This window comes from Fringilla coelebs, assembly GCF_963513975.1.
Source record: "Fringilla coelebs genome assembly, chromosome: 2".
Taxonomy (NCBI): Eukaryota; Metazoa; Chordata; class Aves; order Passeriformes; family Fringillidae; genus Fringilla; species Fringilla coelebs.
In genome coordinates, this window is record NC_140029.1 from 15,836,722 (window position 1) to 15,852,412 (window position 15,691).

Here is a 15,691-nt window from a genome sequence, read left to right on the forward strand (position 1 = left end):
CCAGAATTTCTTCATTAATACAATACCTTTCCTGTGTATCTTTGGAGCCTACTTGCTTGAAGAAAGCAGTTAAAAGTGGGGCCAGTCTAGGCCATGGTATATTTTGCTGCTGCTTACTCTTTTCTGTGCTGCTGTAAAACTTGCAGGGTAGAATCACATACCCTGAAAAGCCAGCATAGTAAAAATCCATAGTAGGCTTCAGTGACAGTTTCAAAGTACAAAGCCATAGTCTGGTTTTTTGGAAGAGTATATTCTCTAAATAGCAAAACTGAGGTCATCTAACTTGTGTAGCTGACTTGATATTCTTCTCTCTCTTTCTGATTGACAGAGGTTAACAATTTCTGGAGGATATATATCCCTGTGATGCTACTGGCAGTAAAATATGAGCTTGTCACTTGAAAAAGCTTCTGCAGTCCTTGAACACTGGATTTCAAATAACCAGAGCTGAATATAACTTGTCTTCCCAGGGAGTATGTTGAATAACTGGCTGTTTTTGGTAGAAACCAATGATCTTAGAGCCTTGATGTTTCAGGGAAGACAGAACGTGCATTAGAATTTAAGCTTTAGCTGCTAATAAAGCACTTATTTCTTCTTTAATTTAAAATTCATCTCAACACTTCACTGTGATTTTTACCTGTGCATTTTATTTTAAAATAATTCTTTCCTAGCCTTGATCATGCATCCATTTAGACATGTTTTTCTTGTAAATAATGATGGGGTTTCCCCACAGTGCATTGAAACAAAATAATATACTGTACTTTAGTTTTGTGCCTATCTTTTTTTGTCTTTAATAAGGAGTTAATGGCAACTTTTATGAGGTGTGTAATTCAAAACTGTAGCTGAAGAGGCTTGAAAAACATATAGCTGCTGGAATCAAAAGAGCCTTCTTATTGACTGTGGAGTATGGGAGCTATCCCTTTATGATTATGTTGACACTTTTAGTCACTAGTGGCACTTACCAGTTAATATTAATTAGTCTGGGAGCAACTATCAACTGTGTTTGAAATCATATTTGTGTAGCACTTGTAAGCAAAGTATGCCAAATGCCAAGTATAACCCCTTAATATATGTGTAGTGTAGCTGTAGTAGATCCGAGTGAGTGATCAGGACGGTGACACATTAACCTTTGAATATGCAGACACTTGATTGATACCAGCAGGCTTTCTATCACACAGAGAAGTATTTTGTCTTCCTGTAGGCTCAACAAAATGGGATTTGGTCAGCAGCAAAACAATATGTGAGTGTCAGAAACACAAAGGCCAAAATGCACGCTGGGAACACTGGGCGCCCTTAGCGTTCTGTAAACATCTGTATGGAACAGTCCACATCAAGATGTACGAGGTCAGGACGTCATGTGCTGCACAGTGTAAACTTTATTTCTGTTGGTGAACCTTTATGCTAGATTAGATGCTGCTTTGAGGATATTTTGTCCAGTCCCTTATAAGAATAAATTACAAGTACAACTCTCTTTGGACACTAACACCAAAAATGTGAAAACATGGGGGGGAGGGGGTGTTTGGCTTTTTTTTCCTTTTTTTTTTTTTCCACATGTAAGAGTTCACAGCATAGATTGACCTCAGTTGTAGCACCATTCTTGTGCTCTTAAAAGTCAGCAGTGGGAAAGTAACCAGTGACATGATGTGCAATGCCTAAAAAAATCATACCTACAACAACCCAGCTCTATTTATGTTAGTGTACTTCAAAGAATACTTTCTTTTGACTGTGCAGTAAGCTGTAGCATGGTACTGTGTCTTCCAAATTAGTCCTTCATCTATTTCCTAAATAATAAGCAAACAGAAACAGTTTGTTTTGCTGTAATACACTGTGTTTGACAAATGTCATATTATATTTTATTATGGTGTCATTGTATAACCTGTAGATTTCTGTATTTGCATGACCTGTATAGCATGTATAAAGGTGAAATACATTTTCATTTATGAATCTGACTTGTTTCTTAGCACTTTTTTTTCCCCACAACAATATGACTGATTTAAAAATGCATGTATGTTAGTTTGTTCTGAGGTATTTTCTGAAGGAGGGTAAAATACTGAATGAAGGAGTGGTTGGCAAAACCTCAGAGTATTTCACCATTGTTCCCATTGCCATATATTCATTTGCTTTCTGAGGTGCTGCCAATACACTGGGGAAGTGCAGGCTGGTGGCCAAAGAGCCTCAAGGTCAGGACTCCAAATTGTGCCACCCAGAGGGCTGGTGACAGTATAGGGCCAGTTTGCAACCCCAGCCTCTGCTCTCTGGCAAAGAAAATAAGCAAAAGAAAACTTGAGAGCTGTGGTAAGTAGACACTTCTGTTTAGTGTGCAAGAGCTGTTCTGTAAGAGTACCCATGACATAAATGCTGAACTTCTCTTCAAGCTAGGTGCCCACACTGCTGCTTGGAAAGTGACCAGCCTCGAGCTGCTGATAGTTCTCTAGTGAAATGCTGAGGAGATTTTTTTTAATATGTTTTTTTTTAAACTATTACTTCAGTCAAAATTGCAAATGAGACAATCTGATTTTATTCTTAAGTATATTAATACTTTCCATGGTGACAGTTCATTTCATTTGTATTGACTCCAGAAACATTCATGTTATTTTTTCACTTGATTCTATACCAAGATTGAAGGAAACAAGATAAGTATTTGTGAAGAAATTGCATATTGACCTTTATATTCACTTTCAAATGTAACTTTTCAAATTTGGCTGAATATCTGGAGTAGGTACTCTCAGCTGAGGGGTTAAATTGCTTCTTTTTGCTTTTGCTGATGTAACTTCTTCATAGCAGCACCATCCCAGTGTTTGCTGCTGTGAATCAAGACTGTGCAATGAGCTTTACTTTGAATTTTTCAGTGGTTTTGCAACTGCAGCAAAGGATCACTATTGATTCACACAAGTCCTTGATAGAGCTTTTCTGCAGTTATTTTATATAACTATTAGTAAGTTTCTAAAAGGTAAATAACACCTGTGGGGTATTAGGCATCACAGTAGCTTTCTGATTAGGTTCAGCCCTTTACATGGTGTTGCCCAGGGAAATGGCACCCAGAGCTTGCTTTGGACCACAGTGAAGGCTCTGAGCAGACCTCTTGTCTCCCCAGGGAGTTAATTTCAATAAATAAAATTGCATCAGTGAGGGGTGGATCTGGATCCCCAGGCTGTATTTTCATCTGGTGATGAACAGCAAGAAACGGGGCATCATCCTCTCTCCTTTAATTGTATAAATGAGATGTGTGCAGGAAGCTGCAGAAATAGCAGATTGCTACTCTGGCTGGCAGGGTGGGGATCTTCCCCCTGGCATAAAGAGAGCAGCACCTTTCCCTTCTTCCCACCCCACCTCAGTCTCCCTTGACAGCATCTACAACTCAGGTGTCCCTGCCACCAACCCACTCCTGTTCCAGGCATCGTCAGCATGGCATTGCAGCTCTTGTACTGTCCGAGGTGGCACAATGGCTTTCAGCATTGATGATGCTGTTCAGAGAAGCCTGAGATCCCAGGATAACTGGGCTTCAGTGCTGCACAGCAGCCTGGAAACCCTAGAAGAAGACATCCTTCTCATTAAGGTTTAAACTGTATTAAAATGTAGGTAGTTCAATATTCAAGAGCTGAAATCTAGACTCTGAGGTTTATATCCTGTTTTCTCTAAGCCTGGCCTGTGTCCTACTCAAGAGGGAGACTGTCCTGTAAGTGGCACAAATGAATCAGTGGTAATATGCTGCCCCTTCTCCTGATTTAGTGACCTGTGGGACTCCCTCCCTATTCAGGAGCAAGGTGGAAACTGAAAAAAGTCTCTTCATTTGCTTCCATTTCAGGATAATGTTGTTCGGGCTGTTAGTTGGCTCCAAAACGAGAGTGAAGAGTGGTGGTTCACCTATGCTGCCACTGTTCGTGGGTGCACAAAGAGACCTGAAGGGCCAATGTCAGTTATCTGACATTGAGGATATTGATTTTCAGTATCAATATTAAATTCTCAAAAGTGTATTATTTCTGCTGAGCCACTATGCTAAAATATGGAAAATATATTGTATGTTATGACTGAATGCAATTTTCTCTGGATTTTCTTTTTCACTTTCAGGAAAGCAGGATTTAAATTCAATCTCTCCAGAATACATACACTTTAAAATAACAGAAAACTTTAAATATTCAGATGCATTTTGGTTATTGCTGTTAGTGCAATAATGCCAGTCCAGAATACAGTGAGTCAGAATGTTCATTTCTCCTCTGCTTTTTTATCCCATCAATCATTTATCATATCCTCATGATGTCCTACAGCTGAAGAGGGGGTGATGCTGTTCACTCCAATTTAACACGTCTGTTGAAGCATGTGAAGCAGAAAAGTCCTTAAAACTGCAGGCAGAAACTCTAAGAGAAATTATATTTAAGCTTTTAAAACTATTACCTAAAGTATAAGTGGTTTCTTGATCACCAAAATTTTAGATACTTGTTTTCTTCCCAGCAGCCTTGTTTGCTCTGCAGCTTGTATATGTTTTATAGCATTTTGATTATCCAAGACCAAGCTTAGTAATGTTTTTAATCTAGTAGGTTTGATGATTACCTGAGGCCTGCAATTTTCAGGATCAAAATAGAGGCTCTGGAAGATAGTGTGTCATGTTCACTTGGGAGCTTTACGAAAATAGATGTGTATCCTTGCTATAATCAAGCCTTAATGATTTCCAGGGAAAAATCAAATATGACGCAGGAGAGATCCAAGGAATAGAAGGAGCAGTAAGCAATGAACTGTGTGCTCTAGGAAGTCCTTTCTCTTAGAATAAGTTTTTAAAATAGTTGCATTAACAGCTTAAACCAGCAGCTTTGCATATCATTTTAGATCTTGCTGTGCCCACAAGAATAACTGGAAGTTCACTGCAATTATAGGTGATTGACATGGTACAATAATGGACCCAAGGACATAAAATTGCATTACTGAAAAAGAAATTAATGTCTGTAAGAGATGTTCAGAATCTGGGAAATTACTCTGTCTGTATATACTTTTTTTTTTTCTAGAAATAATAGCCCCTGTCACCAAATTCAGTCAACAGCACAGTAAGCAGGATCGGGGCAATACATATTAACCCCATATTAACATGCACACACATCCCTTTTCAGAGTAACCTCTCTTTTAAAATACAGATGGCAGCATTGTCTGTAATATCATTTTTTGCCCCTTAAATATGCTAAGCTGTGGGGGTTTATAGCACTAAATTTCTATGGAGTAACTTGTAACTTTCCTGGTGTGAAATCTCAATCAGGAATAATTTTCACTTTTTTTTCTTAAACCTCTTATCAGTTTAAATACAGAAATTCAAATGAATACAAATTCTGGCTGTTGCCTGCTGAAATGGGTTTGTTCTCTCAGTTCCTGGACAAAGACTGCCCACACCACAGCTGGCAGAGAAACAGAAGTCCAAGGAGTCTTTCAAGGGCTGATTGTGCGCAGTAATGTGTCAGGGCCAGCACTGAAACCCTGCTGGCATGGGCAACAGGTACAGTCCTGGTCAGACATGGCTAAAACTTCCCCAGCTCAAGACTGGGTCAGAAGTTCTTCCTTTCTGGCAAGCAGAGTTTGTATTTCTAATCTACAGTTTTATAAGGTTAATTTATGCCAATGTTCTTGGGCCAGTGTTGGGCTTTAGGGCAGGTGTCCTGTAGCAAATGAAACTGCTGGTGGATTTAGTAAATAAATGAGCTGATGAATGGGTGAAGGTCACAGTCACTGAAGAATGCTGAGACACTTCACACATATTTATTGCTACATAATTACTATTAAAATTAAATACTATTAAAATTCCTAAGGCAAATCAGTATCAGTCATGCCCACAATGTTGTCTCAAGCTGGACATTTAAAAATTTTCTCTCTCCTCAAACTTTCATCCTGCTGTTTTACTGCAATTTCTTCTTCTGTCATTTGCCAGGACCTGGGTCTAGTACAAGGAAAGAATTGCAGCCTTTTTGCACCTCTGCTTTCCTCCTCAAATTCATCTACTTTGGCCTCTTGGATGATAAGCTCAAAGCCTTTGTTTTTAAAATCCTCTTACTGCATTTATGTCACACATTGGTATTAGTTCATACACTGAGATTGTTTTCACTGGTATTTTGCCAACATCCTACCAAGTTCACATGGGCTGGATGCCCAGCAGCAATGGCACATTTTCATGTGTTGTTACAGGAAAGCCACGATAACCTTATAAATAAAACACTGGCTTTGTTACATCATGAGAGCCCAGGCTTGCTGGAGGCTGTCTTTGAAGAGTAATTTGGTGATGCTATCGGAGCCAAGTCATGCAGTTAGTCATTCTCTCACATTCCTTCAGGTTTTAATTAAACAATTACTTTCCAGCTTTCCTTAAATTTCGAGGCTAAAAAATGTAGGATGTATTTCCTCAATGAAGGAGGAAGTCATTATCTATTGCTTTGAGCCTAAACTGGAAAAAGTGTCACAGTTCCACAGAAAACTGTTAAAGAAAGCTCTTGTGACTGATTTCAGAGGTTATTGCTTTATTCTGTAACATATTCTTGTCTGCATAAGGTATTACAGATTTGAAGTTCCTTTGTCAAATAACCTCAGGAATTGACTTAAACCCCTTGTCTAATTTTTTATAAATGAAGAGAAAGAGCTGATGCTCCTGTGCTAGGGACTTAGAGGTTTAGCTAATTTTGTTCCACTGAATGATAGAAATTTTTTTTTATTACCATTAGAGGAAGCAAATGACCAGCATGCCTGCAAAGAATTAGGCAGCTCACTCTCATTTCATAACAGGAGACACACACTGTGGTTTGGTGAAAGCACTTTGATAAAAAAGTCCTGATTGCACTAGGTGTAGGAATGGATGAGAGGCAGAAGAAGAAAGCATGAATGTGAAACTCCTTCAAAAACAGAGATCCAAGTTATTGAAGCCATTAAGCAAACCTAATCAGCAGGCATAACAAGATAGTGAAGTACAAAAGAAAACATTTCCCTTTAGGTATTATGAGAGGTTGCTTGGTAAAACTATGATTTAACCCTGGACAGCAGTTCTTGATGGTGGATCAAAATCATCTTGTGGGTGTTGACTCCACCAGACCCTCTCTTACTGTTCCAAGATGCTTCTTCCCTTTTAACTATCACCATCTACAGGCTCTGTGGACACCATAATGAATTGTGTATGACAACCAAGCCAAACCACTCCACAACAAGATTTTAATGTCATTTATCTAGTGCACCTCAGTGGGAGAGCAGGTGTTCAGCAGCAGCTGCTGTGGTGGTCAGCCCTGGCATTGCAGGAAAGTCCAGGTGATGCTCCTCAGCACAGCCTGGGGAGCACTTTCCTTGTTCTCTGCCTGCTTCTGTGCCTGACCTTGCCAGCAATCAAGGAGATGGTGGTTTGTTTTTTTTTTTTTTAATTAGCATAATATGGTTCAGCAAAGGTCAGCATCAAGAGTAATATTTTACGTGGAAAATTAAATGCCTCCTTGAAAGAACAGGTCCATAAGATCTGTCTGCTGTCAAGGGCTAGTTCCTGCTTTTGAATTTTAGGTAACTTCCATTCATCATTTCCAGGTATTTAGCATGCAAACCACAGTTGTGCTCTTTCCAAAGGGAATGTTTACTAAATCAAGCATTAAAGGAATATGAAAGTGATTCTCTATTCTAATGAAACTTAATTAGAAATAAAACATGGAAATAGATTAAAATAATTAGTCTTAATAAGCAGTAATTGCCAAGTCTTGTGCAATAGAATGGCCTTCCCAATTTAGAGGTGGAGAATAATGATGCTGTGGAGCTACTAATAGACCCTGATTTAAATATAAATTTAACTTGTAAAGTATGTGTAAGTTGTTTTTTACTTAGACTACATGGTGTTAACCACAGAGATCCTTGTGTGCTTACTATCCATCAGGATAGTATCCATCCTGCTATCCATACATATAAGTTGGATCAAGATCATCTGAGGCAACATCAAGGAAATAGGTTGATAATGAAATCTGATAATATATTTTATGTCATGTAGAAGTTTACCCTATGCACTCAGAGGCTGTGTGTCTGTATTGAGAGCTTGGTTTTAGTTTCAAATCTGCTTTAAGTCTCAGTGCAGAGGTAGTCCCCTGCATACAGGCAAACTATAACACCAGCTGAAGCAGGGAGTAAGCCCAAATCTTTTCTACTGTTAGTTCAATTTTCTGAATCTTGATAATGAAAGGGTGGCTGCCTATACAGTGATTATCCCACATACTGCCACTGCCCACTGCAAACTGGGACTGCACCTTATCTGGTGGAACCACCCAGGCTGGACCAGGCTTTTTGGCAAAGTGCAGATCAATGGCATCTCTCTGCTTCATTTTCACTTTCTCCATCTAAAGCTCACGGAGCCAGTTCTCATCCTGAACTTCTATTAACAAAAATTCCAGCATGGCAAAGAGGAAGCAAGTGTTGTTTGGTGCAGTTTTGTCACTTTAATTCTGTGCCTTATGGGTCAGTAAATATTTTGCAGTCCATTTTAATTGGGAAAATGCTACAGCTAAATTTAAAATAAAGCTAAAAATAATCTTATAATTTTATATGAGAATTTCAAAGGGCTTTGGTGAATGCAGAAAATATTTTTATACTGAAATCATGTGGGATTGCTTGTGTTTGAGTCCACAGAGAACCAAGCAGGATCCTGCAGACAAAGACAGCAAATGGATTGACAGCTGTGACAAGGGATTCCTCAGTCCCACCTACAATCCTCAGGCTTGAGAAGACAGAAAATTGAAAATAATGCACTGCTGAAAGATCAGTCCTATAAAAGGAGGACAGGATGACGTCAGCAGCTAAAAGTCCAAAGGACAGTCAAAGTTGGCAGCTCACACTGGTTGTCAGAACATAAGGAAACTGAGACCATCCCTTTGAGGGGGGCCAAAAGCAAGCAAGCCTTCCTCTCCACTCTCTATTCACTGAATATAACTTCACCCTGTTTAGGCCATGGCTTGATGACAGAGTAAATGCAACACTATGGCTCTCAGCTGGATCAAAAATGTCAAGACTGCATAACACAGAGGGATGAGTCGTGTTCTTTTTTTCGCTTAAATTAAATTGTTTAAAAAAAATGTTGACAAGGTTAACTTGGTAAGCTTTACACCAGATCAGATATCGCCTGCCTTTGCAGTTGTAATGATACTGTATCAGGTATCTAGGCTTCCTTTAGCTACTGTAAAAATAAAAAAACAACATCAAAACCATGCTTGGTCTAAAACAAAATTGTGTGCCTGCATCTGTGCTGAATCAAATTTATATTCATGAGTTGATCTGGCAAGACACCAAAGTATTCAAGATCCTTGACCAACAGTCTCAGACGCCAATCCAATCTAGATAGCATCAGTGTCTCCTTGGTTTTGTGTGATCTATAAATTTATTTCCGAGTGGTTTTCAGCCAGAAGAAGATACTTTGTTTTGAAAGGGTTACAGTATGTTCACTGTGTCATTCTGTTGTTTATAGCTCCTGAAGGAAAAACTGACACCAAACCTGTTGGGCCTGCTGGCTATCAGGACTGGCAATCAAGGGAATTAATGCATCCCAGCAGCCTAAAGAGCCTTCACGACACTGGGACTGATTTGATCCCAGGCAAGGAGAGTGCTGCCATCCTCTAGTGCATGCTCTGACGGGAACTCCAGGATCTTGCAAAAATCTTGGAGAGCACTACCTGACACCTTGCAAGGTGCCTCGACCCTTGCAGCAGCAGCAGTCTGAGACGAGGGAGCCATGGCTGCCTTACCTGCAGGCTGGGAGCAGCACCACGCTGGGTGCAGCTCCAGGGGCAATCCTGTTGGGCCTCGGGAGGCTTTGGTCCAGACTTTCCTGCCTGATCCGCTACAGTGCAGCCAAGACCAGTGAAAGCCCAGTGATACCTGCCCAGGAAACCCAGGTCCTTGGGGCCTGCCCAACTCTGGCCATCGCTGGCCCTGCACAGGAGCTGCCAGCTGCTCCTTGGGCCCAAGGGGCAGTGAGAAGGGACCCAGAAGAATTGAGTTTAACTCTCAGCCCTGCACAGGCCAGCCCCAACAACCACACCGCGTGTCTGGGCTTCTTGAACTCTGTCCACATGCTTCTTGAACTCTGTCAGGCTTGGTGCTGTAACCACTTCCCTGGGGAGCCTGTTCCAGTGCCCAACCACTCTCTGGGTGCAGAACCTTTTCCTGATATCCAAAATAAACCTCCCCTGACACAACTTCAGGCCATTCCATCAGGTCCTGCCCCACTGGTCACCACAGAGAGAAGATCAATGCCTGCCCTTCCACTTCCCCTCATGGAGGAATTTGTAGACAACAACGAGGTTTCCTCCAGGCTGAACAAGCCAAGTGCCTTTAGCCACTTCTTAGTTTCTCCTCTAGACCCTTTGACATCTTCGTAGGCCTCCTCTGGACACTCTCTAATGGCTTTATATCTTTCTAATAATGTGGCGCCCAAAACTGCCCCCAGCTCTCGAGGTGAGGCCGCCTCTGTGCGCAGCAGAGCAAGACAGATCCTGCCTCTCCCGGCCGGCGATGCTGTCCCTGACGTGCCCCAGGACACGGCTGACCCTCCTGGCTGCCAGTGTCACACAAGGGCTCTGCTTTCCACAGGGCATTCTAGGCGAGGGGGTGCCCAGAAGTCAAAACCCGGAAAGGGTCAGTGCACCCCGTCCTCTGCTCTACCGCGGCCGGGACCCAGCTGCCCCGGGCCCACCCCGAGCAGCACGGCGGGGCTCCGGGCAAGGGGCCCCGGTGTGAGAGGGGCGGTCAGTGGGCGGTGCCGGAGCCGCCCCCGCCCGGCCCCGCCGCCCCTCCCCTTCCGGGCCGCCCCCCGCCCGCCCTTTCTCTCCGCCGCGCCCGTGCGGAGCAGCCGCGGCCGGCGCGGCCGCCGGGACCCGCCCCGCCGGCTCGCCGGGCACCTGCTCGGGGCGGAGCGGCGGCGGCCGGAGGAGCGGCGGGAGCGGCGCCGCAGGCGGTGAGTGCTGGGCCGGTGGCGGTACTACGGCCGCGGCGGGGCCTGGTAAGGCCCGGCGAGGGGGCGGGGGCGGTGCCGCGGGCAGGGGGACCGGCTGCTGCGGTCATTGTCCCCGTCAGCGCCGCCTGCGCGCCGGGAAGGAGCGGGCCGGGGTACTCGGGGCTCCGTCGCCTTCCGCCGCGCCTACCGAGGGCCGGCGGTGAGCCCGGCCCAGCCCGGCCCGGGGAGGTGAGTGGTAGTTGCCGCCCTCGCTCCCCGCTCTGGCCCGGGCGCTGCTGGCCGGTGGCAGCGGAGCTGCGGGGATGGGAGCTCGGCGGGGACTGTGCCGCACCATCCTGGGTCTGCTGACGGCGGGGTAGCCCGGAGCAGCGGCACCCGGAGCCGCCTCGCCCCGCGTGTGCCTGTCTGTACGGAGCGTGTGTGCCGTGGTGCGGTGCGCGGGGGCCGGCAGGAGGTTTGGGAGGGCCGGGGACAAAGCGTAGGGCAGGGGCACACAGCCGAGCCGCCGCGGGGCTGTCGGCCGTGCCCCCGAGTCGTGACTGTTCCAGAACACCCGGGTTGCTGTGAACCCTCTGGGCCGGCAGCACCGCAGAGCTGAGGTCGCTGCTCACTGTTACTGTAAGGACACCTTAGAGGTGAGCAATGCATAAATACCAACAGTCCCGGTTTCCAGTAATTTATATGTTGTCACACCAGTTAAAGTCTTTATAAAAACTTAGAATGGTACAGATTTTGTGTAACAGTCATAGCTCAGTTTCAGTATGTGTTTGGTTTAGTTTAGTGTATTTTCTAGATCGAGTCAAGCCAAAGCAAGAGGAATTGATGCCGATTTGAACAAATCTGAGGGGTTTTGAGACTTCTTTAAGTAATTTAGTTGATTAGGCACAATTTTTTTCATATACATCTGAGTGGGCGGTAATGTCTCGTCAGGAGTTGGTGATAGCAGTCTCCTCACTTGGCTCAACTCCACCTAGGACAGCAACACCTAATTTCTACTCCATTCTTAAATGCCTCTAGTCCTTATAAATATAGTTCAGATTCTTGAGTTATAAGGGTTTAAAACAAAGGCTGCTCAAATTGCAGGGAGGTTTTAATTGCTTGCTTACTTTGTGTGTTTGTGGACCTCAAGGAAAAGTGAATCTTCTGTGAAAGTCTGCTGGGTGTGGATAGCTGGAGGAAGAACAGGGAAGAGGATGCCAGGAAGGGAGGGGAAGAAATATGCAAAAGGCATGGAAGGATCTTTGGTGAAGAATGTCGTGTTGTGCCAGCCTGACACAGGGCTGGGCAGAGGACACAGATGATTCTTCCCTTTTGAGGATTTTTTTTTTCCTTTTTTTTAATATTGGTGTTGATGAGGTGAACTGAAATTAATTAACTTCCTTTAGTGACACACCCTGTTATCCTGATAAACCGCTGTCTATCTTGAGTGTCCATGCACTCCTCCACATCTGCCTTCAGCAAAAGAACTGGTATTTCTGCCACTGCTTTTGTAAGAGTCATCAAACCAACTCTCCATGTGCCTGTGCTGGGACAAGATGGGCTTGATTTTGGTGCAGTCTTGGCTTGTGGGTGTTCACCTCTCAGGAGGTAACATAGGCTGGGTTGGTGTTGCAGACAAGCTGGTGAGGGATGTGGCTGCACACAGTTAGGTTTGCTTTTCCTCTTGGGTAGCAGCAGGTGCTTGCTGTCTGCAGGGAAGGAAGGAAGCATGGCTGAGTCTTCCAGCAAAGATTCATTTCTGTGGTGTGACTGGGGAAGGCAGCCTGGACTTCCCAGCCTCCTGGCAATGCTGCTCTGCAGCACCACTGATTCTGAATAAAGAAGGATCTTATTTTGGTTTTCTGGTAGTTTGTGATGCCAAGCTGAAAAATCAGAGGTTTCCATCATGGTTTGTATGTTTTGGAGAGCTTTCAGTAGGCAGGAAGTTGTTATGTTCTGTCTCTGACTGACATATGCAGTTTTAACACGCCCTGGTGTCCCCTTAGAAACTGGTCAGCAGATGTGGCTGGGTATGGTGCTGTAAGGTTCTGTACTGAACAGGTGTTAATGGCCTCTAATTCAACATGTTATAGAAATGGCTCGCTAATATATTTATGGGTTGGGTTTTCTTTGTGTAGAAAAATTAGTTTGAAAGTGAAATACCTTATTTATTATGTGATAGGGATTTATCCGGCTCAGTCTTTCCAAGTTGGCATTCTAATCTGTTCTTTTGCAAAGGTGAGGCATTGCCTGCTAATTAGTGTAATTAAATGGGTCGATTTTAAATGAGAACTCACTAAAAAGTTATATGCTCTGTAGACCTACTCAGTTATTTTTATTCATTTGATGAAATATGCAGGCATGGGGGAATATTTTCTATGTGTTTCAAGCAATTATTTAAAATTTGTTCGGTGGTCCACTAAGAAATTCTGTGTGCTTGAGCTAGGCTTGTACTTTCTGTAGTAAGTCTTCATCCTACTGTGAGTGTAAAGGGGAACAATAATTTATTTTTATCTCTGTCTATTTGTGATTTGTGTAGCAAGCAGAGGAGAGCAATCCCCACATGCTGCCCCTGCCTGGCACAGAGGTGCCTGCTTGGCTCTTCGCTGGCTTGATGCCCTGGTTGTCTGTTAACAGTCCTTGGCATTGGGATACCTGCATACAGCCTACTGTCCCCAGCGTGTCCCAAAGAACAGGGATAAAGCTGAGCGGGAGGACAACTTCTAAGTGGATGTGGTTTTGGTAGGTTGAAGGGGTGCTTCTGCTGCTGCAGAGGCCCAGTCTCTCATCAGAGACAGTGGAGCATCAGAGCTGCTCATCTTGAGGGGCGACACATTCAGCAGGAGTGTGGTGCTGCCTCCTGCCATTGCTGCCCTCCATTCCTAGCTGCTCTGCCACAGCTGCCTGGGGAGGTGCTGTGGACCAGATCTGGAAATTTCTTAAATATAGCATGGCATGAAAAATGGAGGGGGGATAGAAAGGATTATCTCCCTGATGATGTTGGTGGTGAGGATTTAGGCTGTGAGGCTGCAGTCACCTCAGACTTGCCACAAAATATTGTGGAGATTCAAAGCATATCCACGGAGAGGTGGAAAGTGCTCCAAGAGTGATAAAAGCCCAGAAGAAGGGATCTGTAATCATAAAGAGCCACTGCTGAATATCAGAGACCTATGAGAGAACTGAGGTTGGAAATTTGGCTCTCAGTCATTTGCATTGATCTGTTACTAGCTGTGTTTTCTAAAAGAGGGAATGGTTTAGAAATCCCTCAGCCAAGTTTCATTTGTCTCAGCTGGGTGTGTGCCCTTGACTTAAACTTGACTTAGCTTTTCTGGCTCATAGCTTTCAAAGCTGTTACACATGTCCTTCCCTGAGGTGGTGTGCCTTGAGATGGGAGTCGCCTCCATGTGCTGACAGTGCTAACAGTGCTAACAGTGGATGGTACTGAAGCCTGTCTCAGAAGCATTGACTACAGGAATCCTGTTGCAGGTTCAGAATCATTGAGACTGGTTTGCTGGAAATGTTTTTCTGCTTTTACACTTTTTCCTGAGGATTTGGTGTTGGAGTTGATAAGATTTGCCTCAAAGATGAATGAGCAAGAACGTGCCAGGCTTGTGTTCTGCTTGGATAGTGGGTGGAGTGGGCACTGCATGGGACAGCCTTTGAATCAGTGGAGATTCAACCTACGCAGTAGAGAAGTTACCAATTCTATACTTTTCATTTAACAATTGTGTAAATCACTTTCTGTATTGCAGACCTACAAAAACCCAACAAAAAACCAACTTGAAGTCTGGATTGCAGCTGAGCTTTTAATTTGATTGTATTTCTGTCAAAGACATAGTTGTCTCAATTCCTGGCTTTTCTTTCTTGACAGACACTGCAACAACACAAACTTCAGCGTGTCTCTTGCAGCTTCAGATTGATCTCCACCTAGAAGGCAGTCAGTGAAAAGCTTGGAACTGCTTCTTATCTTTTTTGGGTGAAGTGAGAGACAGAATAGTGATGTAGGTAGTTTTCACAGCAAGTGTCAGTGTCAGCCTTCTTGTCTGCCACGGCACCCAGCCTATGAGACTGTTTGTCCCTCTCTCCTCTGAAAGGTTTGTAGTGGTGATCAGGCAATTCCTCCAAAAGGGGTGGGGGATGGCATCTTCTTCACTGTAGGTGAAAGGCATTGAGGAGCAGCTCCCTGGTGATGAGCACTATTAGTATTGGTTTGGCCCTTGTGTGTCCTGAATAAGGTTTCTTCCATTGTTTGTTCCATGTGATGATGGAAGGCACCAAAAAGTCATGTAAAACACAGGTTTATAGTCTGCTCCAGTAGAGTTAGCTGCTTCTACTCAGTCTGTGCTCCTACCTCCAGGATTTTGGTTGTTTGGTGTCTTACTAATTTGGGGCTCTTTGCATTAGAAAGAGCTCCAGTTCCCTTCTGTGCAGGTAGATGATTGCAGTCATTTGTGATTTCTTGTTTTATGCTGGAGAAAGTAAAGAGATAGAAGATTGTTCTGTTCAGGAGAGCTAGTTGTGAAAAATCTACAGCCTCTCTGGAAGAACATATGTTCAAGTTGGCACATCCCATACAATTTCTGGTCATTTTTTGATTTACTTGTCTCAAGATACTCCTTTCAGGTTTGTAAAAACATTTTGTGCTTGTCAAAACACTAATATCCCAAGGGTGGAATTAAAGGAGAGCTGGTAGCAGGCTTGAGGCCATTTCTCCCAAGAGGGAAGTTGTCTGAGTCCAGTTCCAAAAGTCAAGGGAAAGAAAATAAAAGGTGGGAGTCCCAT

General features: G+C 43.8%; 2 protein-coding genes across 3 annotated transcripts in view; both read left to right on the top strand.

Annotated features, from left to right (window-relative positions):
- The window catches only part of MAP7D2 (MAP7 domain containing 2), an 80,633-nt gene extending 78,818 nt beyond the window's left edge, over positions 1-1,815 (top strand). The window contains exon 18 of the mRNA XM_084200868.1: positions 329-1,815. The gene's annotated coding sequence lies outside the window, so the exon portion shown is untranslated. The remainder of the gene's footprint in view (positions 1-328) is intronic.
- Positions 1,816-10,801: 8,986 nt separating this feature from the next.
- Positions 10,802-15,691, top strand: part of BCLAF3 (BCLAF1 and THRAP3 family member 3) — a 33,858-nt gene continuing 28,968 nt past the window's right edge. For both annotated transcript variants that reach the window (XM_084201156.1, XM_084201157.1), the window contains exon 1: positions 10,802-10,930. The gene's annotated coding sequence lies outside the window, so the exon portion shown is untranslated. The remainder of the gene's footprint in view (positions 10,931-15,691) is intronic.